Source organism: Podarcis vaucheri (genome assembly GCF_965113315.1).
Source record: "Podarcis vaucheri genome assembly, chromosome: 14".
Taxonomy (NCBI): Eukaryota; Metazoa; Chordata; class Lepidosauria; order Squamata; family Lacertidae; genus Podarcis; species Podarcis vaucheri.
Window position 1 is genome coordinate 28162384 of NC_138752.1, and position 24756 is coordinate 28187139.

General features: G+C 45.2%; 1 protein-coding gene across 3 annotated transcripts in view; it reads left to right on the forward strand.

The window, feature by feature from the left end:
- The first annotated feature begins 412 nt into the window (after window positions 1-412).
- GLCE (glucuronic acid epimerase) overlaps window positions 413-24756 on the forward strand; it is a 55889-nt gene continuing 31545 nt past the window's right edge. For 2 of the 3 annotated variants that reach the window (XM_082198510.1, XM_082198509.1), the window contains exons 1-2: window positions 413-549; window positions 21659-21733. The gene's annotated coding sequence lies outside the window, so the exon portion shown is untranslated. The remainder of the gene's footprint in view (window positions 550-21658; window positions 21734-24756) is intronic. The other variant, XM_082198512.1, reaches the window with a different exon arrangement.

The following is a 24756-nucleotide window of genomic DNA, read 5'->3' on the forward strand; positions in this document are numbered from 1 at the left end:
AGAGAGAGAGAGCGAGCGCGAGAGCGAGAGAGAGAGAGAACGCGCAGACCTCCGCGTCATCCGATTGGCTAAAGCGCCGCTAACCGCTCTCACGATTGGCCGGCTCTTCTACCCTAGGCCCGCCTCTCCCTCTCCCTCTCTTTCCTCCCCTCTTTTGCCCTGGCAGAGGCGGAGCAACTCGTGATTGGCCAAGCAGTTAGCGTGTTGTGATTGGGCTTCCGTGCCGAAGAGCTGGAGGGGAGGAGTAGAGAGCAACTGCTAGGGCCTCCGTCCCTCCCATCCTTGCACACGTCAAATAGACGGGTGCCTTGGCTTGATTGACGGCGCGAGGGCTCTCGCTTGCGGCCCCGCCCTCTCCTTGCCTGTGTGGCTCTCGCGGGAAGTCGGAAGGGGGCGGCGTCTCCTCGCCGAGGCTGCTGCTGCTGCTCTCCGCGCGCGCTCATTCACTCTCTTTCTCTCCTGCTGAGTGGCTGCCTGGGCCGGGCTGCCCCAGAGGAGAACGGAGGGGAGCGGAAAAAAACCCTGTGTTTCAAGGACCCGTCCGCGCAGGTAAGAGGGTGAGGCGGTAGGGCAGCCAGTCAAAAGTGGGGTGCTGTGTTTGTGGGTGCGGCGCCCTTTTCTCCCCTGGAAGAGCCAAATGGGGTGGGTGGGTTGGAAGAAGGAAAGGGGTGGGTCTCCCTTTTGCCTCCTGGGGAGGGGTGTCTCCACTTTTGGGGGTGTTTGGGGAGGGAGGTCTTCTCAGTATTTGGGGAGGGGGTTAGAGGAGGCCAGCAAGTCCAGGAAAGGATTGGGGGGTGTCTGTGGGGGGCTTGCTCTCTCCCAGTAACTTTCCTACCTTATGTGTTTGAGGGACAGTCCCCCCCTTTTTACTATAGGTGGAAGTTGAGGGGGGTTCTCTTTCCATTCCCTCCTCTAAAATTATATATACAAATGAGAGAGAGAGGAGGTACCTTTTTCTGAGAAAAAGGGCTTTGTTTTCTTGGAGGGGTGCTCTGCCCACCCCCTTCATAACAGACATGGTTAGGGTCTGGCCTTCCTTCTGGGACTGGGCTGGACCCATGGCTGCCCCCCAATGCACAACAAGCGCAGCTGGCCTTTGCTGAGCTCTTCCCTTTCCTTGCCCCAGGAGTCAGGGTTTTTTTTTGGGGTGCTTCTAGATAACTCTTTTTCTTCCCCTCAGGAAACATGGTGGGTAACAGCTGTGTTAGTGTTGGCTGTGTCAATGTGCAGGTAGCCCTTTGCAAAGGGAGGCAGGAGTCTGCCCCAAGAGCCTTACAATGTAAAAAAACAAAACAAGCCTCAAAATATGTTTCTTTCAGTGCTCTGCCTGACTCTAGGGCACCCAAGCTTTCCTCAACCTGTTGCCCGTTAGCAGTCTTGGACTACAACTCCCATCAGACGCTGGCTGTGCTGGAGTAGACCTTATGGCTGTGCTGGCTGACACTGATGGGAGTTGTAGTCTACAATGGCTGGACAGCACCAGGTTGGGAAAGACTCCTCTAGTTGTGATTGATGTGAGGTGGTTATCAGTGGCTACTAGCCATGATGGCTATGCTGTGCCTCCAAGGTTGGAGGCAGGAATGCTTCTGAATACAGTTGCTGGAAACCATAGAAGGGGACAGTGCTCATGTGCTCAGGTCTTGCTTGCCGGTTTCCCTTTGGGCCGTCTGGTTGGCCACAGGATGCTGGACCAGAAGGGGCATCGGCCTGATCTAGCAAAACTCGTACATTCTTAAGGTGACTGCAGAGATAACAGTTTTGGTCTGGTAACAGCCAAAAACTTGCAGGTTTTTTTGTGGTGTGTAGGAGAAGGAGATATGTCAGGGTCTGAATATGTCTGAATGGGCAAATCCAGTGGCTAGCAAGATTTCCATCCACTGTGTCCTGGCCTTGTATGATTCTAGCTGGAAGGAACACTTTGAATTTTGGGGTTGCCTGGGACTTTATTTTTTGGGTAGTCTCAGCTGCACCCGTTGCACTGTCTTTGAGTCTTTGAATGGATACTCTATCTGTTCCTTTCCTTTTCCATGTGAAGTTCACATTTCTTTGGCTGCAGTCTCTGAGAATTTAGATTCGAAATGGAGAGCAGAGCTTTTGGAATTTCACAGAAAAAAGATGTTGTGCACTTGGGATGTCGATGCTCGCATCATTGTTAAACAGCTGGGTTTGTTGCTGGTGCATTGTGTGGCCTAAAGGATGAAAATTTAGCAACCCTGAGAAAGGTAATTAGCAAAGCATATGGAAGAATTTATGGTGCATTAGTAAACTGGAGTGCAGATAATTTGCAAGCCTGACTTAACTAGGTATGAAGTGATGCACACTTTCTGGGGGTTGTTAACTTGCAATCTCCAAGGTTGCCCACCTGGCCAAAAGAGCTGCGCCTTTGTCTTTGTTTCACTGCTGTGCAGGTGTAGTCTGGGCTTGGGATCAAGTTTGTGAATAGCTCTTTGTGTGGTGCCAGCACCTGCACTCTCAGGACCAAGGCAGCAAAGCAAACCTTGTGAAAAAATGGTGTTGCATGAGTTAGCTGGAGAGGAGCTGTTTGAAAAACAAAGGCAGCTCTCCTGGTCTTAATTTAGCACCTATTACCAAAAACGATGCCAAGTGTTCTTTGGGGAGCCGTGGGTGTCACAATGTGGGGGGGGGGGGATGTGGTTTTATAAAGTGGCGCTGCTGTCCAGTGTTGGAAATGCTGTGAATGGTCTGTATTGTAGGTGACGGCAATGTGTGCTTAGGTCTTGCATCTTTCCAGACTTGTGTGGGGAAAGTATTTCCATGTAGGAATAAGAATTCCTAGAACTGGTATAGTGTGGCACAGTCTTCATCAACCTGGAGCCTTCCAGATGTTTTGGATGACAACTCCCATCAGATGCAGCGCTCAACACATCCATATTCCCTTCAGATGTAGCATCATACAGCTATGCTGACTGGCAGTGTTAGAAACTCAGATAAATAAGCTAATTGCCAAATGGCACCTTAAACCTAAGTTATGGTCACTACAATGAAATGTCTAGGCACCTTTTGTTATTATTTTTATACCACTTTGTATTTTAAAGAAGAAAATCTCAAAGCAAATAAAACAAATTCAAGCTTCAAGGAAAATATTTCAGACCTTTTTTAAAGTGACATTTTGCTTTCCCCTTATTTATTTACCTACTTAATTTATATAGCTACCCCATAGCGGAAGTACTCTAGGAAGCCAGTGTGGTGTAGTGGTTAGAGTGTTGCACTAGGATATTGGAGATCAGGTTTAAATCTCTACTCAGTCAGGAAGCTCACTGGGTGACCTTGGGCCAGCCACAGCCTCGTAACCCACCTCAGGATCGTTGTAGGGATTAACTGGGGGGGGGGGGGCGAACCATGTACACCTTGGAGAAAAAGATGGGATATAAATGCAGTAAATAAGCTCCGCTTACCTAGGGTTGCCATATTTCAAAAAGTGAAAATCTGGACACAAAAGTTTTTGTTTTTATTTTATTTTTAGCCAAAGTTGCTTTTTTCTTTCCTTTTTCAAAATCTCAAATTCAAATTTCTGACTGCTGTACTCTGGCTATGTCTGGATGTACGGCAGCCTTAGCTGAAAGGGCCAGCCAGATGGAGATGTCAGTCGCCAGCCCAGCATCAAGAGATCCAGTTGCACCCATGCCCATTGCAAAATGTGCCTGGCACCTAGCTAATTTCTAACATTGGTAGTAACCAATATGCTGACAGGGGAACCTTAAGAATCCCTGGTTGAAATCTTGCCTCTTGCATGTGCTTACTAGGTTTGAGAATAGTAATACCTACAGTGCTTTTGAGGTCACATTTGATAATATACACAGAACACTTTGAACATGTTCAACTGCTGTATAAATGCTAAGTACTATTAATAATGTGGCACCTATGAGTTGATGGCAGCGCATTATCATTCTGCACCAAAGAATCTCTGAATTTGGGCATTTGTGGCTTCTCAACACATGTGCACACAGCAAGACTAATCAGAGGCAGTTTCATTAATATTTCTTACATGAAATTGCTTTTGCAATTTGAGAGCCAGTGTGGTGTAGTGGTTGCAGTGTTAGACTATGACCTGGCAGACGAGAGTTCAAATCCTTGCTCAGCCACAAAGCTCACTGGGTGACCCTGGGCCAGTCACTGCCTCTCCGCCTCACCTACCTCACAGGGGGGTTGTGCGGATCAAACGAGGACTTGGAGAAAGAACCATGTATGCCACCTTGAGCTCCTTGGAGAAGAGGATATAAATGCAGTCAATAAATTTGCTTAAGCAGTTTGCTCACATATTGAGCGGCACCCGAATACTTATCCTGGATGGTGGGAAGCACAGCCTGAGGAATTCAGGTCTCCTCTTCCTCCAGCCAAAATGGGTCAGTGTCGCTTTGGTATTTCTGGAAATACTTGCTGCTGTGCTTTTCTTGCACAGCTGATTGATAAATGCAGGGCTTTGTCCTGGAGAGAACTGACAGCAAGCAGTCTATTCTTCTGTTGATGGTTGATGCTGGCTTGAGAACTGAACAAAGCACTTTAAGAAATATATAACATTTTGCGCTAGGTGTGATGTCGTTTGCCGTGATGCTAGTCTAGAATCCTGGCCGAAAATGACAATCTCCTTTAACTAGGCATGATGTGAACAGTGGTTTGATGACTGATTTAGCCATTGATTGGCAGCAAATCATGCTTTTTATAGGATGAAGAAACAGCGCCACAATACCTGCATTATGATAAATGCGTTGTGATAGAATTGCACTGCCTTGTGGCACCCAACATTAACTCCAAGGTTCTCACCCCTGATGTTGCAGCCCATCGTCCTCTATATTTCTGATTCAAGTCTTCCTGTATTCACATTGTAATGCAGCCAAAACTACATCACCCTAACACAAGGGAGGCAGCACTGAAGACTCTGGTTAACCTCAAGGTTTCCTTAATAAGGAAAGTCTATAAGGGGAACTCCAAAACAGCAGCATAAGGCAGGGTAGACAATGTGAAGCCCTCCAGGTTGTTTGGACAACAGCGCTCATCAAGCTCAACCAGCACAGACAATGGGCAAGGATGATGGGAGATGTAGTCCAAAATCTCTGGAGGGCAGGACCACTTTTGGCGTAAGGACTCCATGACATGGAACGTTGGCTGACTAAGAGGGGAAAAGATGGGAACTGGGTGGGAGGGGGATGCAGTGGAGTAGGCTGGAAAAAGGAGGAGAGAAGTTACCTGGATATTAAAAGGATAAAATAGACCCCTTTTATTGTCTAGGTAGGTGAATTCCGGAGGTGGAAATGGGAGTTACCTATAGACATGAGTGGACAAATCTAAATATTTTAATATAGCTTGGGCTGGGCATAGGGGTCAACCTCACAACACAGAGCCTCCCACCGACCAATAAGAACCAGCTCTGTTCCATGGGTATAGAATACTGACTGACTGTGGGGGAGGAGCAGGGATGCAATGAGGCAACTGGGTCTCTGAACAAAATCATGGCATGCTGCAACATTTTGTTGAAGGATCCAGCTTCACTTCTGTTGCCCCAGTGTATGTGGTGCAGAGTCACTCCTTAGCAACCCTCCTTGTTCCCTCTACTGCACACAGACTCCATGACTGCCTTTTGACATTTATTATTATTGTTGTTGTTGTTACCATTATTATTATTATTATTATTATTATTATTATTATTATTATTAGATAAAGGTAAAGGGACCCCTGACCATTAGGTCCAGTCGTGGCCGACTCTGGGGTTGTGGCGCTCATCTCGCTTTATTGGCCGAGGGAGCCGGCGTACAGCTTCTGGGTCATGTGGCCAGCATGACTAAGATGCATCTGGCAAACCAGAGCAGTGCACGGAAGCGCTGTTTACCTTCCCGCCGGAGCAGTACCTATTTATCTACTTGCACTTTGACGTGCTTTCGAACTGCTAGGTTGGCAGGAGCAGGGGCCGAGCAATGGGAGCTCACCCCGTCGCAGGGATTTGAACTGCCAAGTCCTAGGCTCTGTGGTTTAACCCACAGCGCCACCTGTGTCCCCATTATGATGATGCACACTCACACTTCTGTTTCTTGGCCTCCTTTGACACCTGATTCTCTATTACCATTGTGGACCGCTCTCGCCATTCATCTCTTTGTCTGGCTAACATAGCCTGTGAGCTCTCCTCCACCCTCCACTGCAAGGCTTGTGTGTGTCTTATGTACAGTGTCTAGCACACGGTGCTGTATAAATGTTAAACTGCGGCAGCACTAGAAGGTTAGCAAATGGGCTTCTTAGTCTTTTAATCTGCACTCCGTTTTCTGCCCTTGGCGTGAGATGCGAGACAAAATTAATGTACTGGCTTCCGTTTTTCAGGAGGAAAATACACACCAGTCGTGTTAACAGGTGTGTCTGGTGAAGCTTCAGTGGCTCCCTGATGTTTGCATTAATATTGCAGCCTCTGTGGACAAGCTGTAGGTTAGCTAAAGCACACAGCAGGGTTTAATAAGACGTGGTAGGAGAGAACTTTGCGCAGGCCATGGTGTTGTGCAGTTTATTTGCAGAGCTCAAAATTAGCCGAGGCCCTATAATGATTAGCAGCTGGCCGATAGCCCAGAAAGACGCACAGAGCCTGGATCTGGCAGCCCTTGGCAGTAATTTTCTGCAAGACAATTGTCCCTTAGCTCTTTTTATTATCGGATCGATTCTTTGACAATAGCACTTCTGTTTACAATGCTGATTCTATCAGGGTGCTTTCCGTAGTGTGGCCGGGTGTGACCTGGTTGCTCTCGTAGCTGCACATCTTGTTTTCAAACCTGGCCACTTACCTTTCTCTTATTAGACTCCCCTTTCTCAACAGTCCCCACCCCCTGCAACCCGTCTGAGCTGAACGGAGTGTGGAGCTGTGTCAGTTTGCTATGTTCCACATCCACTTGCAGGCAGACGTTCTCTAGGTCATCCACTCTGCTGCAAACAGTATGCTGCCCCCTCTAATCAATTTGCAGTCCTCTAGGCGCTGGTGCAAACAAAGCCTTGCATGATGCAAAACAAGCAGAAGGGTTGGCTATACTGGACTGGATCAAGTGCCCATCAGGTTCAGCACTCTGCTTTCCAATAGTGTCTAGCTAAGGATACTCCTGGAGAACTTTCAAGGAGAGCATGATGGAGATAGGCACTTACTGTGAGTCCCTAATAAGGCTTGGCAATCCCTGGTTTTCAGCAGCATGATATATCACCAGCTAAATACCACAATATACTGATATATCACCATGTCTGAAATAAGGATGGAACGATGTAGAGGCATTGGCTGGCTTCACAGTTTTCCCCACATTGTGATTTTTGCACCGCACATGCGTGCACCCCCCCCCCCAATGATTCACAATATATTGCCAGGTCAAAAACAATGAAACCGATACCACGTTTTGGGACGATACCCAGCCTTAGTCCCTAGCATCCATTGTGCAGGAGTGTACTACCTTGTATCTGGGAGTTCTGCCTTGCTATAGTGGCTAATTACTAGACCGCTCTTGTGCTTGAATCCTGCTTATTGGTTTCCTACAGGCAGCTGGTCTGCCACTGTGAGAACATGATGCTGGACTAGATGGGCCATTGGCTTGGTTGTAAAAAAACAACAACCCTCAAAGCGGTTTACAAAAGATAAAACAATAAATCAAGAAAAAAATCACAACCCTGCTTTAGGTTGATAAAATCACAGAGGAATCGGTTTGCTAGCTTCAGTTTTGTCCAGTAGCCAGTCAAGAGAACCTGTGACCAACCAGATGTTGTTTTTCAAGGTACCAGGTGTGTTTTGCTGCTAGAGGGCTGTGCTCGGTTGACGGTCTCAAGTTGTGTCAACCTGTTCTGCAGTAACTCTTCTTTTTGTAGTCATTATTATTTCTGCAGGAATAATAAGGTCAAATGAAAATCTGTGCAGAGAATGGAATTACAAACTAAGCCAAGTAGCAGAAATAATAAGTGATTACTTTTCTGGTGGATTTTCCTTTAGTGCAGTAAGCATGCCTAAGAATCTGTGCTAAAGATAGCCTTCCACAATCCTTTTGGATGGAGATAATACATATATTAATGATTGCAAGGATTATGTACGTGAGGAGCTGGGGGGGGGGATACAGGGAAACCAAATAAATTGGTTTATTTATATAGTGAGATCACAATTTATGCACATTTAACTTGTGCGATTGCGACCTTGCACGGTAGAAGGCCAGCTGGTTGAAATTGTGCAATTTAAGTGCACACAAGGCAGAGAGCTGTTTTGTGTTGGGTGCAGAAAGAGCTTTTAACCTCTCTGGAGGTTCCAAGGGGAAGGGCCCTCTCTACAGGTTAGATGGCTTCCAGTGGCTTCCTTTTCTCTCCTCTAGAGGAGACGAACCAGCAACAGAAGGGGACAGTGCTGGTGCGGTAGACAATGTTGATAAGCCCTCTTCCTCAGCCTTCTGGAAGTTCCAATCCTTCTAAACAAAGACAGTTTTTGGCACCTAACCAAACTCCCCAAAACAGCTTTAGCAAATAGCTTCTTGGTTATAATGCCTTAATGCTTCCCTTTCCCACTTCCCCTTTCTCCTTTCTGTTTAGTCCTATCCGGAAGTCTGTGTTATCCATCCTCCACATCTCAATCTATGGGACTAATCTCCTACTCTCTCCCCAGCATTGTCTTTGAATTGTAAGAAGCTTTTCTCCTTTTTAAGGCATAAATCTCCTCTTTATGTTACCTTCTCAGATGAGGATGCTTTTCCAAACAACATGCAAGGAGAATAAAATACGAGAACCATTTTCTTACCTCTGCGTTTCCTGCTCTCTTGCCAACAGAGAAGCGAAATCACTTTATTTTACAAGGAACAGCTAGGCTTCATGGAATCGTAGAGTTGGAAGGGACCCCAAGGGCCATCTAGTTCAACCCCCTTCAATGCAGGAATCTCGATTAAAGCATCCAAGACAGATGGCCATCTAACCTCTGCTTGAACACCTCCAGTGAAGGAGAGTCCACAGCCTCCCGAGGGAGTTGGCTCCACTGTTGAACAGCTCTGACAGTTCTTCAGGTGAACTGTCTCTGAATTGTAATCAAGAGCGGAACCTGCCCTCTTTCCCTGCCACAGATATTAAGGGACACCAACTCGCCTGGTTAAGGAAAGGTGATTCTGTGTAGATTTGTTGGCCATACTGAACACTTTACGAATCTGCTTTCTTCCATATAAGTATTCTCAGAGCCTTGGAAAGCCCAGAGAGTTGAAAGAAGTGGGAAAGAGCATCACTCTTCCAGCAATCTCCTTCAGTCCCACATACAGTTCAAGGGATAATAAAGTAACTGCCTCCCCACCTCAAGACCAAGAGGGTTAGCGGGAGAGAGCAAGTAGGGGGAGCTTAGAGGCTTCTTGGACATCAAAAGGAGACTTCAAAGGTGCCGTTGCACCTGCAGAATCCACAGTTGTGGCCTTGGGCTGTGGATTTGAAGCAAGCAAAGATCATGCATTAGTCAGCTCTTGCAATTTCTCTTCATCTCCGTGCAACCAAGTGGTGACTGTTAGAAAGAGCTGCCTTGTTAGTGGAGCTTTGCTAGAGCCTTTCATTGAGGTTGGATGACTTGTGGAAATTTGTTTGGGCCAGCCTTTATGGTGGCATGTCCTGCTGTCACACTTGCCCAAGCCCTGATTTTTAATTGTAGATGCTTGGGACACCTTTATGCTTGGACAAAATTCATAACGCTAAACCTATTTGATATCTTACGAAACTGAATGCCGGAAGATCCAGGGCAGACAAAATTCATGCAGCACATAGTTACTATGGAACTCACTTCCACAGGAGACAGTGATGGCTACCAACTTGAATGGCTTTGAAGGAGGATTAGACAAATTCACAGGAGGAGAAAGGCTATCACTGGTGACTAGCTATGATGGCAATGCTCTGCCCACAGCCATGTTTCTGAATAGCAATTGTTGGACACCACTATAGGGGAGAGTGTTCTTGTGCTCAAATTTTGCCACAGGCATCATGCTGGTGAAAACTGGATGCCGAACCAGATGGGCAGTCTGCAGCAGGCCCCAATTATATTCTTACAAGCGTGTGTTTCTGACTTCTGTATGCCTGGAGTTGCCACCTTATTATTATTATTATTATTATTATTATTATTAATTATTAGTATTTCTAACAGGTAAGAGTCAAACTCCTAATCTGCAGCAACCTCTTCTTTAGTATCCTGGGAATTCTTCACTGTGTTCTTGCCCCTCTAGCTACGGCAAACCCGAGAAGCTCCCTGGCTGGTACTCAAAAGAAGCGCTAAGCTCCATTCCAACACAGATGCTGCCGCAGCTTTTTATGAATTAAATAGTAACATGTCTGCGACGGGCTCGGACAGCTGGCTCCGGGCTTTAGTTGGGTTTGTGAAGCTGCCTTAGCAAGTGAGGAGGAGCGAACTCCCAGCCTGCCACGGGGGGCATGTCCTGTTGGTGCAATGATTAATGCACGATGGTGGATGCCAGCGCATCTTGAGTCCTAGGTGGCTGTGTAAAGTAGGTCAGCTATTTTTTAAGTCATGATTATTTTATCAATGTTCCTTTGTAAGGGGGGGATAATGTGTGTGTGTGTTTGTTTGAAAATGGCAACTTCATTAGCGATCAGCACAACAGCAGCGCTGCTTAAATGGGAAATGGGTGCTTTCCTGTCTCTCAGTTTCCACATGTGCTATCCAAGCATATATTTTATTTGCGGCATTTAAAGCCCACCTATTCCTCTTAGGGGTGCAAAGTGGCATACCTGTTTTCCACACCCATGCACCCCATAACAACACAGAGGCGGTGACTGGCCCAAGGTCACAAAGTGAACTTCATGGCTGAGTAGGGGGTTTGAACCCTGGTCTCCCAGGTCCTAGTCCAGCACTCTAACCTGTACAGTGGTACCTCGGGTTACATACGCTTCAGGTTACAGACTCCGCTAACCCAGAAATAGTACCTCAGGTTAAGAACTTTGCTTCAGGATGAGAACAGAAATCGTGCAGCAGCAGCACAGTGGCAGCAGGAGGCCCCATTAGCTAAAGTGGTGCTTCAGGTTAAGAACAGCTTCAGGTTAAGAACAGACCGGAATGAATTAAGTACTTAACCCGAGGTACCACTGTATGCCACACTGGCTTTCCAGCATTGTTCTGTTGTGATTGCAAGCACGTGGCAACACTGAGGAGCTTGGCACTGAAGTCTTAGAATCACAGAATCATTATTGTAGAGTTGGAAGGGACCACGAGGGTCATCTAGCCTCACCCCCAGGAATGCAGGAATCTTTTGCCCAACGTGGGGCTCAAACCCACGACTTGGAGATTAAGAGTCTCATGCTCTGACTGAGCTATCCATCATGAGCCATCTTACGCCTCTTTACTCAGAACAAGGTCCCCACTGTGCACAGCATCAGCCACAGCAAACACGGCCAATGGCTAGGGATGATGGGAGCTGGTAGTCCAACAACACCTGGAGGACCATATGTCCTGGTGCGTAGGATTGCAGCCTTAACCTCCAAAAGCCTTTGAACAATTCAGTATTTATTATTATTATTTAGAGCCTCTGTATCCCATTCTTCAGCCGGAAAAGTGGCTCTTGGTATGATTTACATGCATAGTTTGTGAAAACAATACAGTCTCTACGCACCGGCTTAACAGTCTAAAAGACACTGCATACAAGGTGAGAGGGACAGGGAGGGAAGAGGGGAAGAAAAGCAAACTCTGGTATCGGTCCTTAAAAGCTAAATGGTTCTTATATTCAGCAGGAATGGAAACAGTTCAGTGGCAAGAAGCCCAGCATGATTGAACGGGCCTTTCAGTGGCACAGATGGAGGTCAGCCCTGCTTCCCATCCTTCCCATCGAAGGCAGCCTGCTGGGATGGCAGCTACCAGCTCCTTCCACCACAACCTTCTGCCTCCGAATTCGGGAGGCTTTCTCGCTGAATTTTCAGCAGGCAATTTCATTCTCTCACCCTGCCCTGAAACCTCCTCCTTCTGGGCTATGTTTAGAGGAGTGGTTCTCTCCCCCCCCCCCCCATTTGAGGCAGAGGACTCATTAAAAATGCAGCGTTTTCTAGGCCACGAAGCTCGCTGTTTTACTCTGGAATTAGGCTTCTCAAAGCAAATCCTTTTATCTGTTCCAGCTCAGCAGAACAAGGAACGTTGGATGCTCTCATATTTTGGGAGTGCTCAGGACTCTTCCCCACCCCCCCTCCGCTTTTTCAGATGGCAATGAGATTTGTTCAGCTTGGAGATCAGCTGATGCCTTGTCAGGCTTGGTATTTAAACTAGACAGCAGCCTGGCATCTGACTGGCTTCCACACCTCCTGCTTCTGTCTGTCATGTGTGAACCTGGACACATTTCCTGTTTAATGGATGCACTGCTTAAGTGATTAATTCTCGGAAGTGATTGGGTATGTTTCCATTCGTTTTTTCCCCCCAGACTCTGGCGGAAACAGACTTTTCGGTTGTCTGCTCAAAACCTTATATTCAGGGCTCAGTGCAGAGTTCTACATTTTATTCAAGAGCTTTTGTTTTTTTAAAAAAATATATTTATTGGAATTTTACAGACGATAAAAGATTACAAAATTTAAACATAGAAAATAGAAAGTTTGAATCCCTGCAACGGGGTGAGCTCCCATTCTCAGTCCCTGCTCCTGCCAACCTAGCAGTTCAAAAGCACGTCAGAGTGCAAGTAGATAAATAGGTACCACTCCAGCGGGAAGGTAAACAGCGTTTCCGTGCACTGCTCTGGTTTGCCAGAAGCGGCTTTGTCATGCTAGCCACATGACCCGGAAGCTGTACGCCAGCTCCCTCGGTCAATAAAGCGAGATGAGCGCCGCAACCCCAGACCCAACCACGACTGGACCTAATGGTCAGGGGTCCCTTTACCTTTACCTTTATTTCTCAACCAGGTGTCCTCCAGTTGTTTTGGACTACAACTCCCATAGCCATAATAGAAAAAAGGAAAAAAAGGATACAAAAATACCAAAAACAAAACACATAAAAAGTGAAAAACAGTTAAAAAAAAGAAAAATCAGTATTTCATGTCTTATAATTCATTTACTTGTTTCCTGACTTCCTCACACCTCCCCTTTTGTATTCCCGTTTAAAATTCCTTTCAGCAAATCCTTACCCTCTATCATTTATCTTTACTCAATATCTTAACCTATTATAACTATGTATTTTCAACCATTGTCAATCCATATTTGCATATTCTTAATAATCTTTTTGCCAATACCACTTATTTTCCATCCGACATCATTTTAACATTCCTTAATTTTACAGTATTTCTGTAAGTAGTCTTTAAATTTCTTCCAATCCTCTTCCACCGACTCTTCTCCCTGGTCACGGATTCTGCCAGTCATTTCTGCCAATTCCATGTAGTCCATTACTTTAATCTGCCATTCTTCCAGTGTGGGTAGATCCTGTGTCTTCCAATACTTTGCGATCAGTATTATTCAAGAGCTTTTGGTTCTTGTGGCTGTACCAGGGGGGTGAGGCATCTGCTTCATGGAGGAAGAGGGCTAGCAATGGCTACTAGCGACAATCGCTATCCTCTGCCTCCACAGTTGGAGGTAGCAATGCTTCTGAATACCAGTTGCTAGAAACCGCAGGAGAGAAGGGTGCTCTTCTGCTCAAATTCAAAATGAGCCACTTAGTCTAGCATCCTGCCCTTGAGACTGACCCAGAAACTCCAGCGGGTGCATAATGCCGTGGCGAGACTCCTTACAGGGTCCTCGCAGCGGGATCACATTCACCCGGTGCTATACCAGCTGCACTGGCTCCTGGTGGAGTACAGGATCAGGTTTAAGGTGCTGGTTTTAACCTTTAAAGCCCTATACAGCCTAGGACCCTTGTACCTACGGGACCGCCTCTCCTGGTATGTCCCATGGAGGACCTTACGGTCTTCAAACAAAAACATCTTGGCGGTCCCGGGCCACAGGGAGGTTAGGCTGGCCTCAACCAGAGCCAGGGCTTTCTCAGCTGTGGCCCCGATCTGGTGGAGCGCTCTGTCACAAGAGACTGGGGCCCTGCGGGACTTGACATCTTTCCGCAGGGCCTGCAAGACAGAGCTGTTCCACCAGGCCTTTTTCCAAGGCACAGTCTGACCCCCTCCTTTGGTAATCCTCATAGAACTCTAGCCCAATTGTTGCCATGAATTTGATTTTGAATTGATTTTAAAATGAATTGATTTTAGAATGTTGTGTTACTTTTATTATTGTTGGCCGCTCTGAGCCCGGCTTCGGCTGAGGAGGGTGGGATATAAATAAATAAAAAAAATTATTATTATTATTATTATTATTATTCCATTCTCACAGTTGCCCACTAGGTGCCCATTATGAGAAAGCAGGACCCAAGGGCAAGAACAACTCTCCTCTCCTGTGGTTTCCTGCAGCTGGTATTTAGACGCATTACTGCTTCCCAGCTGTGGAGGCAGAGCATAGCTATCATAGCTAGTAGCCATCAATAGCCATCTCCTCTATGAATTTGTCCAATCCTTTTTAAAAGCCCATTTAGGTTGGTAGCCATCACTGCGTCCTGTGGGAGGGAGTTCCATAGTTTAGCTATGCGCTGCATGAAGAAGGACTTCCTTTTAACTGTGCCGAGTCTTCCAACTTTGGGGAAAGCTGTTTTGGGTGGGTTTTAAGTAGGCAGTGTTTGTCAGCTGTGAGGTTCTTTCTCCACGGACTTTTATCGACTATGTTGTACAGAATTTGTTGGTGTTCTTTGGGAGCGCACACATAAACGCACACCCTCTTTAACTCTGTTGGCGGCCTCTTTATTTTAATACGTAAGCTGCCTCAAAGGAATTTTCGTCTGGAAAGGTGGCATTGGGTTGTATTAGATCTGAGCCACGAATATTTGTACAGGGTTTTCGTAGGAAATTCTGGAGATGGGCTTTATGGCTTATTTGAATGCATAATCCTGGGCTGCAGATGTAAACTCTCTCCCTGCCCCCGCCTCCTCTGTTCTAGAAGACATTAATGGGCTGGCCTTTAGCCTCTGCTAGCTTTTAAGAAGTTTGGAAGGTATTAGCTCCTCCAGTTCTTCTTAATTGTCTTACACTTTGAATTGCAAAAAAAAAGTGCATTCTTTAAGTCTTAACTGAGACCCCGAGTTTCCATTTCAAAAAGTAAGTCTCCAGTCCTAGGAAGGAAGTTGTGGGGGTTTTTTGTTAGTGCTTTTTATGGTGCATTCTTACTATATTTGTTTTTTGATGAATTTTATGTTGGAATGGCAGGATATAAATATTCTAAATAATCCATTGTGTGCCCTTGCGTGCTGGCACGGAGCTTGGTAGATTCTACATTTTACTTCCTAGAAATAGCCTAGATGCATTTTCATGGCTAACGTCATTACTGAGTGTTAGCTCACGCGTACTAATTTAAAGCAGGTTGTATTTCAGTTGTTTGCTTGAACAACCAGATAGCTCTGCTGTGCTATACTGCCCTGTTACAATTCTGGAGCCTTTCCAATCTGGGTTCAGGCCCAATTTTGAGACTTAGACAGCCTTGGACAGGTGGAGTGTGCCGGTTTCTGCTGGACCCTTTGATAGCTTGTTTTTTAAATGACTCTTCGGTTGGCAGTGGGGGCGGGGGGCGCAATGGCCCTGAGAAATGGGGAAGCAAATTTTGGACCCGCACTAGAAACTATAGCTGGTGCAAAATCTAGTTGCTTCATAGATCATTGCATTCCAGATCTGTATCATTTGCAATGGCTTCCTGTTCGTTTCTGGGTTCTATTAGAAGCATTAGGACAAGGAAATTTGGAGCACCTGCTTCCTCCCACATTGTTGTGTGTGGCCCTTATTCATGTAATGTTTTACTTTGAAGATCAGTGGGGCGGGGGGGGGGCACAGGCAGAGCCTGACCAGCCATAGGTGCTCTGCCACCTCCACCAATCGTGAAGAAGTGCCACCCATTTTGGGCATGTTCATGTCCATTTGGGGCAAGGTATCACCCCAAATCTATGCAATTTACCCAAAATGTGTTCCGATGGCAGTGCTGCTTCTCCAGTGTTGGGTGCAGCAAGGGCTCACAGAAATGGCAGGAGTAGGAGGGTGGCAGCACTTTTTGTTGAAGTGGTAAAATGCGAAACACCGCTCCAGGGCACAGGAATGGGTCTTTTGGTTGCCCTTTTTCCAGAGCCCTTGGTATTAGTTGCATCCATTTAAACTTTCCTGTAAGCCATCTTCTGTGCTCTTATAAGCGCTAAAAAGGGAGGGGTATGTCATTTAAACAATTCTGCAGGTTTCTCCTCGTGCCTTAGCCTGGAATCCAAGCAGAATTAATGCTCCCTGAAAACTCATTGGCCATTCATGAATTCCTCAATAGCATGGGTAGGCAAACTAAGACCCAGGGGCCAGATCCGGCCCAATCGCCTTCTAATCCGACCTGCGGACGGTCCGGGAATCAGCGTGTTTTTACATGAGTAGAATGTGTGCTTTTATTGAAAATGCATTTCTGGGTTATTTGTGGGGCGTAGGAATTCGTTCACCCCCCCCAATATAGTCCTGCCCCCCCACAAGGTCTGAGGGACAGTGGACTGGCCGCCTGCTGAAAAAGTTTGCTGATCCCTGCTCAAGAGGAACAATAATTACAACTCCTTGGGGTTGATATGATTCAACCATTAAGGGATGACAAGGAGTCTCTCCGCTAAGAACATAAGATGAATGTGCTGGATCAGACCAGCGGTCCATCCAGTCCTGTTCTTACAGTAGCCCACCACAGTGATATAAATTAGCCAGGCGCATTTTGTTTCTGGTGCTGGTCCAGTTGCGAATTTCTGGGCACCAGGTTGGCAACCACAGTTCAAAAACCTCTTCCTTACTCCATAGTTAATTCCATTTCCACTGTATATGTTTCTTCTCCTTGCATTCTCGGACAAGTGAATTGTTGTAAGAGCAAGCTACAGTCAAGCAATGTAGTTGAGACCATAGAAACGTAGCGTTGGAATCATCTGGCCCAAGCCCCCTGGTGAATAGACATTCCATTGGCAACCATAACCTAGATTTAAGCTGCTATTTGGCACCGTGTCTTGAGTTTCTGACACTGCTCACCAAATGCCAACTATGGGAAACCTACAGGAAGGATCAGAGGGCAGTGGCAACTGGCATGTAGAGGCATAATGGCTCCAACTTGGAGGCTGGACATAGCCATTGTGGCTAGTAGTCACTAATAGCCATATGGACCCTGAATTTGTCTCTTCTTCTTCTAAAGTCATCCAGGTTGGTGTCTGTGACTGCTTACTCTTGGAGAGAGTTCCTGAGTTTAACTGTGCAGAGCGTTCAGCTTCATTGGATTGCCCTGAGTTTTAGCATTATGAAAGAGAGATGAATTTTTGTTTTTGTTTTTTGGCACTCCTATCATGTCTCCTTTGACTCTCAAAAGATCCCTTCCTCCTCCTGATTGGGCCCCCTTTTAAAGATCTTTGACATTTCTCTTCCAAATGGAGTGGTTTTAGGTTAGATGGGAAATGCAGGCGGAGGGAAAACAACTCCAGTTGCATTTTGCTGTACTGTATTAAAATTTAAAGTGCTTTTTGGGTTCTTACGGTTGGAAGGGTGCTAATTAATTCATGATTTCACTAACAGCTAAAGTGTTTGAAAAGTCAGCGTGTTTACAGTTTCTGAAATCTCATAGACTGTACGAAGTTGAGAGTCAATTGCAGCATGAAGTTGCAAGTGGGAAAAACTAGTTGAGGCTTTGGGGCGCTTCAGTTTCTGACTTAAAATAAATACCGACCCGTGATTTGTTTTTAAAACTACGTTTCTGGATTGGGGGGAAAGAAGGTTGCTGGAGAATGTCTCCTCCGAGAAAGTAAAGTAAAGGAGCTGGATTTCTGGAAAGTGTCGGCTGTTTCTGAGAATGATGTATGTGCAGCTTTTAAAGCCATTTCTAACACATCTTGGAATGCCTCGCTTAAGTGTGATATATGCGGTGAACTCTTCTCTTAAAAGCCTTGTGCAACGTGGCATTCACACCAGTAACAGGCACGACCTCCATTTCAACTCCAGCTGATTTCAGGCACTCAGACAAAATGTCTTTTAATTATTGTGCTTTCTACCCTGGTGCTGGGGGCATTTTGGACCTCCCGATGTTGCTGGACTACAACTCCCATGATCCCTGACCATTTTCTGTGCTTGCTAAGCCTGATGGGAGTTGTAGTCTGGCTGGCAGCATCTGGGGGTCCAGGGGTTCTCCACCCCGGCTCTGTACCAAATTGGGTTCCATGATGGATGAAAGGTGAGCTGTTAATGTATGGAAAGAAGACATTCTTTGAAAACCAGCTCCCACTGATACGTTTAACGTTCTTATCATAGCACTGTGTTTTCAGGTTATATGCCGCCTTGTGATGTTTTATATGAAAGCATGGCTTTAAAATATTAAAATAAATAAAAGTTTGCTGGGTTCGATCTGGCCCAAGGTTAAGCAGTGACTAGTACCAATTTAGGCAAACAAATTGGGGAGTAGTTTTTCCTATCACATGTCTGTAATTCCTGCATTTTAGGGGGTTGGTCTAGATGACCCTTTGTGACCCTTCCAACTCTACCATTCTATTATCTTATGTCCAAATCCACCCAAGCCTGCTTAACTTGTCTTTCCACAAGTCTTGTCTACTCTTATGAGTTTCTGACCCCTGCCTTACAGCTGGTCAACCAGAGCTGAGTATTGTAACAGTGGAAACATATCATATTAACTCTCCCAACAATGCGTAGGAGCTACCTACTTTGGGCACTGGGGATCCAGATGGAATTTATCTTCAGATTTTCCCCCGAGTCTCCCATTGTTAACATGAGAATATAAAGAGCCTAGCTGAGGCATAAATGAAACCAGGGCTTACAAGATCAAGGAAAATGAATGTTCTTCTTGGTAGAGAAGCCATCTTTGCTGGATGAATATCCAAGCAATTATGAACTCTGCTTCTCCCTTTGATATATTTTTCATGGGTGTGAAAGCTACCTTCTACTTAGAAGATTTAATTGGATTCTGTCCATACAGACTGCTTGAAACTGAACTCTCTAGTTAAAAAGAAACATATCGTTGCCCGTGTAATAAAATAAAATAAAACCAATGTATTTCAAAGTAAGCTAAAACCAGTAACCTCCTGGCTTTATCTACGATGCTGTGATCTGATAAGTAGATCTTAATCTTTAGCTGCACAATTTATTGGGAACTTGGGTCCTTTGCAGGGCCTTTTAAACGGACGGGACGTGTGCAGGAGATGTTCCTGGCGGATTAGGGGCAGAGTTTTTCCATGTCCTGTCCCTTGCCTTGTGGATAAAAGGCTTTCCCTCTCTCTCTTGCAAAGTTTCTTCCTTCTAACAGAAAAACGCTGGGGACTGGACCAGCAGACTGTGTCACTCTTTGCTTCTGATGGCTTGAGCTTCATAAAGCGAATTGTGTTTCTTCTGGTCTCTGTGTGCGTATGTTCTGACAAAGCAAATCCTAAATTGGATTAGACCCGAAATGCTGCCTTTCCCCTCATTTTCAGGGAGAAATAGAATGGGCAGAATCTAGCTGAACATGGGGAAATTGTCCTCTTTCCTTTCCCAGTCTTCCACCGAGCCGTTAATGGAAACTGTCCAAGGGCACCTGAAGAATTATTTGCTTGAAGGCAGAGGGAGCCTAAAGGTTTTGATTCTAGCTGATTGGAGACATCTAGCTTAGTATTGTCAACTCTGGCTGGCAGCAACTCTCTAGGGTTTCAGACAAGCTTCTCTTGCATTTCCCTACCTGGAGATGCCAGGGAACATTTTGCATGCAATGCAGGCACTCTAGGACTGAGCTCCCCCCCCAAAAAAGGGGGGGGCCTTCAGGTGGGGAATATCTGTGGCCCGCCAGAGGTTTTTAGTCTCCTATCATTCCCGGCCAACCAGACTAGTGAGTGGTCAGCAATGCTGGAAGTTGGAGTCCATCACTATCTGGAGGGCCACAGATTAGCTATGGAATTCAGGTAATCTTGGCTTAAGGTGTCTGTTTTTGGGGATGGTAGCAATTGATGATGTGCTTCTCTAGTGATGAATTTTTCACTGAAAGCTAAAGATGGTTGAAAGAATGGGAGCATGTTGGGGGAATGCTTTCTTAGGCAATGGAAAGAGGACTCTTTTTTTAAAATAACATCAATCACAATTGTGTGTCTTTGGGGAAGATGTTATACTGCTGGGCTGTAATCATTAAAAACCCACATATCAGTGTTTACAGCAGCTGAAGCCTCTTTTTCCTTGGTTCTGTTTCTTTGCTCCAAATTATATAAGAAATGCTGTAAAAAAAATACAAAAAACAAACCACCAAACACTTGGTTGTGAGGACTTTTTTATTTTAATTTTAATAGCTATAGCTTTTTCTTTTCTCCAGCCCTGGAAGAGAACCTTAACAATTTAATGGTGCCTGATGCACTAATAAAGATGCCTGCGTGGTTACGTTTAATCCTTTAAAGAGCAGAAAAGAACACTGAAGTTATCAGCATTCCAAAAGCAAGACACACAGACTTAAATATATGCAAAGCCTCAGAGAGGCTGGAGAAATGTACTGTGCTGCAGGAAGATCCTGACAGCCCCCTTGCATCTTTTTGCAAAGTGAGATCTGAATTATTAAAGCTGCCTTTGTTTATTAAATTGAGCTTCTAGCAAAAGGGTTAAAGCGGAGAAATGGCACATAGACTTTGACTATATTGGGCATAATTTTTAATGGGTGTTACATTTTTTTTGTGTGTGTGTGTCTATTACTACCTTAGGGATGTTTCAACAAGATGAGAAGAATGCATTTTGCATATTGGAAAATGGCAGCAATTTTGCCGCCTGGAGTGGGGCAAGATGGTGAAAAAAGACTTTAAAAAAGAGGTTTTGTGAAAAATGTGCACACACCCATCCAGGTTTTTGGAATGAGGTTAATAAGTACAAAATGACATTACTGAAAGTTTGTTTTCCAGTTCTGTGCTACCTTAGATCATTGGGCTGCCTTCATTTTTCTGTAGTTTCAACACTGGAGCATGGAATTCTCTTTTTGCAGTCCACTTTGTGACAAATAATTTTTCCTCTCTGCTTTGCACACCCCGCTTCAGTTTTTTGCCCTTGTGCCTTGAGAAATATGCAGATGATGGAAAATCTTGGCCATTGCAGGGGCAGAGGAAGGACCTCTCCTTTACTTGGGATCTGCAAGCCAAACTTTTTCAGGCTCCATCTGTTCCTGTGCTCAGAAGTAGAAGAGATGAGGATAACTTGTTCCAAGAGCAGAGAGCTTGGCCCGACAGGCTTGTGCTAGTTTTTTCTTTGGTTTTTAAATCTCTCTTCCCCACCACCCACCCTTTTAAAAAAATGTAGACTTTTGAGTAGAAATCTGTAACTGTTTATTTAAAGCAAGAATCCTTTAAATATGGTTGGGGGATTTGAATCCCAAAACGTTTAATGAAAGCCCTGCCTTTTATGACACCACCGGGCAGCTGCTGGGATTAAATCTTCAATTAGGTAGGATTGCGGCAGGCCAAGCAGATTAAACTCCTTTGCAGCTGAAGCAGCTGCCTTGAGGAAATGACATTTATGCGCTTGATCCCTTTTTGAGTTTCCCGTGTCAAGCCTTGAAACATATCAGCGGGGCTGCCTTTGAGAGCAGAAGGGAGCCGCCGCTGCTGCCGAGGAGGAGGAGTTGCAGACAGCAAAACACATATTCGGGGGATCTTAACTATCTTTATTTATTTTTATTCCCCCAGATGGTTACTGGAAACCTTCTTAAAAGCTTGGATTCAGAGATGCATTAGTGTTTAGAGGCCTCCTTTTGACTTAAGGTAAGATGGTCTTAATCAAATCATCCTCTGTCCGTCTCGGTTTTTGTCTGAACTCCCCCCCCCCCGCCAGACTGGACTGGAGATGCTCTGAAATCACATAGGATGGCCCCTCCTGCTGCTTGGCATTTAAATAGTTAATGTTCATTCCGTGTTAATAAAACTTTCCAGCTGCTTAGGTCATGTGGAGAAGGAGCTTGTGGTGGAAGCAAGGACAGGCTGATAATCCACACGGAGTTATAGTAGTGTGATGATACTATTGAGTTGGGGGTCTGTTGTGCATATAATTCAGAATTCCGTAAGCAGATTTGCAGCAGGGAGGGTGGGAGAGAAGCACGGTTTGCAAAACGCCCCCCCCCCCTTTTAACACGTGCTAACTGGTGAAATTGACGGTCTAGGCAGGTAAGCAGCAATTACAGGTATGCTGCAACATGCAATTACTGATTTCCCTCTTGCGACCTGAGAGCCTTCCTGAACCAAACGTGAATCTACTTGTTCAGGTTCATAAGTGTTAACTGTCCAAAATCTCAGTTTAATTGCTGCTAGCAATGGGATTGCAAGGTAATGTTCCCTTTTAAAAGTTGAAAATTTCATAGGGCCATCCGTATTACAAGACCACCAAATTTAAACAAAATGAAACATAACAAAGCATGAAGATTCTTGAAAGCGTATGAGCTGTGATTACCATTTCTAGAGAATTAGTCGTCTTTGGCAGTTTTTTAACCACAGTGCTTAACTTGAGAGAACTGCTTATAATGGTGTGGAGGAACCTTCCCCACAAGAGTCTAGGAAGCGAAATTAAAACACTGAACCTAGGCAGTGTGGTTTCAGATGTCAGTTCAATTCCCTTCCATGTTTATAGCTTAATAGGAGGATGGGGTTGGAAGCAGGAATTAAGACTGACAAAGAAACTCTTTAATCTAATGTCCCATATGATAGCCTTGTCATTTTCTGTTTAAAATCTCCAATGTGTTTATTTTTCTTTTCAAAATTGGATATTATTATTCTTTAACAGGGCATTTTAAATAGTGACCTTGTGTGGGCAGAATCAACACACTTTCTGTGCCCTGTGAAGCTGTATAGCATTGCCAAATAACTTATGTTTTTAAATGTTCAAAATTCCTTATTTTCAAAAGGAGAAAAGTGTGATACATTTGTTCATCTTAACTGCTTGGCTAAAAAAGTAATGAAGTTTTTTCCTGGAAAACCAGTAAATCGTTGTTAGAATTAGAATTGTGGTGTTCACTTGCATTCCATACCTGAACAATTCAGCCAGTATTTTGGAATTTTTCATCAGGTACTTGCTATGTTCTTTGCGGAAGAATCTGTTTGGGTTCAGACTTAGCATAATTCCAAAACATCAACCGATCATGGGCTTCATATTAACCTGCAACAAACGAAGTTCCAGTATGTGTATTTAATCTGCAGACAAACTCCCCCCTCCCTTCTGCTGTAGGTTTAAAATGCATCCTATAAGTGCATTTTGCAGCCTGCTTATGGAGCCTCAATTCTGAGGTGTCTTTTGTGGATGAAAGTGCTTGCTGATCTGAATTTCGAAGGTTGATGAAATTAAACTGCAGGAGGACTGATGGCAATCTACAGAGCTTTAATGTTATGGCATTATACATATTTAGAAGCGGATTGGATTGAATCCCACTGAGGGAAAGCAGTCTTATTCATAGACCCCTGTCCTGGGCATGCTTTTTTTTAAATAAAAAAGCCTGATGGATATGCTCAACATTATGATGAACGTGTTGCTTGCTGAAAATCATTTTGCTGTCAAAAGGACCATATCAGAGACTTGATTGCCTTAAGTGTAGTCTTGCGGGGCATCTTTGAGGGTGGGGGAAAGAGAGAGGGGAGGGATGATTGCAAAATCGCAATGCTTTGTGTAAACTGTTCTTGCCTTCATGAATTATTCATTTAACCCCCACCCCAAAGCATCAGACTGCTTGCTATATTGCAGAATTTAATACATCTTAAGTGACACTGAATTTGTTAATATGGTGAAGGACGAGAACACGGGCTAGTTAAAAATATCTGTGCCCAGCATGCAGCAGCAGGGAAGAAGGGGTTGTTGACTTGAACTGAAAAGGGTATAAATATGTACTATATATGTGTGTGTGATATATCTGCATGCCTAATATTTTTGCCACAAGCAAAAGGATAGATTGGGTGTTGTTCTTGAAAGCTTTGAGCAGACAACTTGGATGGCTTTAAAAGAGAATTGGAGAGATTCATGGGAAGACAAGGCTACCCATGATTACTAGCCACAATGCTCTGCTTCTATGATCAGAAGGGTTGTGCTTCTGAATACCACCTGCTGAGAACTGCAGATGGGCAAAGTGCTGTTTGACTCATGGCTTTCCAAAGGCATCTGGGTGGCCACTGTGAGAACAGAATGCTGGACTAGACGGGCCTCGTCTTAGGTAAGACCAGTGCTTCAGTGAGGCGAGGTGAATAAATTTGCCTCAGGGGGCAGATTCCATCCCTGCTGTTGTGCTGTTGCCAGCTCTGCCAGGACTTTACCTGTGCCACAGATCCCTTGCCCTCACTGCTACTGCTGAGCCCCTGCCGCTGGCATGGCAGCAGTGTGAGCACAGCTGTGGGCAAGGGTGCAATTGTAGTTCCAGGGCTGGCAGCAGGGAGGGAGCCCAGATCTACAGGATGAGGGGGCTGGCGGGGCATTTTGCCTGCACTGTGAAGGCACCCCAGGCTGTCCCTGGTCTTATGTGATGGTACAAGTGCTTGATGGATTGGGGAGGGGGTCAGCACTGTCCCTATCAATGTGGTCAGACCACACCTGGAATACTGTGTCCAGTTCTGGATGCCACGGTTTAAGAAGGATATTGACAAGCTGGAACCGTGTGCAAATGAGGGTAAGAAGATCACAGGTCTGGAAACCAAGCCTTATGAGGAACTGTGGAAGGAGCTGGGTATGTTTAGCCTGGAGAAGAGGAGATTGAGAGGAGATAGGATACCCATTTTCAAATACAGTGGTACCTCGGGTTAAGTACTTAATTCTT